General features: G+C 38.9%; 1 pseudogene across 1 annotated transcript; it reads right to left on the bottom strand.

The window, feature by feature from the left end:
- Nucleotides 1–260: 260 nt before the first annotated feature.
- On the bottom strand, nt 261–961 carry LOC308501913 (transcription factor Spi-C-like; annotated as a pseudogene). Its single transcript has one exon. The product of its transcript is annotated as a transcription factor Spi-C-like (transcript).
- Between the last annotated feature and the right edge of the window lie 226 nt (nt 962–1,187).

Genomic DNA, 1,187 nt, shown 5'->3' with positions numbered 1-1,187 from the left:
CACAATACCCTCTAGGTCCATCCATGTTGTTGCAGATGGCAACATTTCATTCTTTTTTATGGCTGAGTAACATTCCATTGTATATATGTACCACCTCTTCTGTATACCCCTAAATATAAGGGTATATTTAGCAATAAGAGTGGCTTAGCTCATGGTAATTGAAATGTATAATTGCAATTTGCATTTCAGTTACTTAAAGTTAGATGTCTTTGATCAGGTTGAACATACTGTGAGTAGAATATCTTTTCCCAAGAAATAAGTTAGAGACTCTGGAGAATGGCCTCACTGAATTGGTAAGTTAGTTTTCTCCAGAGTTTAGTGATTATCCCAATTCTTCCATAATTCCTCAGTGCTCTGGCCATTTTCTGGTAAGTTATGGTTTTCTGGTTGCCTTTTCTTTTCCCCTATAATTAGGCAAATTTTTCTTTTTCTTTTTTGATGCAAACTGGAAAATATCTTTGGTTTTATCTACCCACTGAATACAAGATGCCATCTCGGGATTACACACAGATTCATGAAGGTATTGGAACAGTCAGAGCTTCTTCCTGCCTTTTCCTCTCTTTTGCTGGAGAACAGCAGGTTGTACCAACTGGTTTTCAGGGATGTTCTGCAGAGATTGGCGAATATTTCCTTCAAAATATAGGTCTGCAGCACTTTTTAATTGCTGTTCTCAGGTTACAGCCAGGTTCCTCTGCAGGCAACACACCACAGCATTTGAAATTTCTTCTGACATGAGAACATTGGTTGATGAAAGTCAGGTAATTTTTGTAATCTGAAGATCTTCAGTGGAATGTTGCCTCAGTACCTCAAAAGCATCTTCAAATGCTTGACACAGCTTGTTTTGTTCACACAAACCATTAATAAATTGATAATTCTGTTCATCAGAGCCCAATCTAGCATCCACATGTACCAGGTGGAAATAACCTTCCCCTCTGAACCAGGTCTCTGCATCATCCTTCATTCGCTGTAACCTTCTGCCATTTTAATAGATGTTCTAAAGGAATTGAAATACAAAGGCCAAGCGGAGAAAATAGCAACAACTGCTTAAAGCTGGATGGTAGATGGACAAGTGATAACAGATTTAGCTTAAAGCCTTTCCCTGGGAAAAGCACAGAAGCCGAATATTTCTGCCAGAGAATCTCAGAAAAACTCCGGAAATGAAGGTCCCAGCTGCCTCTGAAAGAAGA

Source organism: Rhinolophus hipposideros, assembly GCF_964194185.1.
Source record: "Rhinolophus hipposideros genome assembly, chromosome: 9".
NCBI lineage: Eukaryota > Metazoa > Chordata > Mammalia > Chiroptera > Rhinolophidae > Rhinolophus > Rhinolophus hipposideros.
The sequence above is the reverse complement of the archived record's forward strand: the minus strand, read 5'-3'. Positions and strand labels throughout refer to the sequence as shown.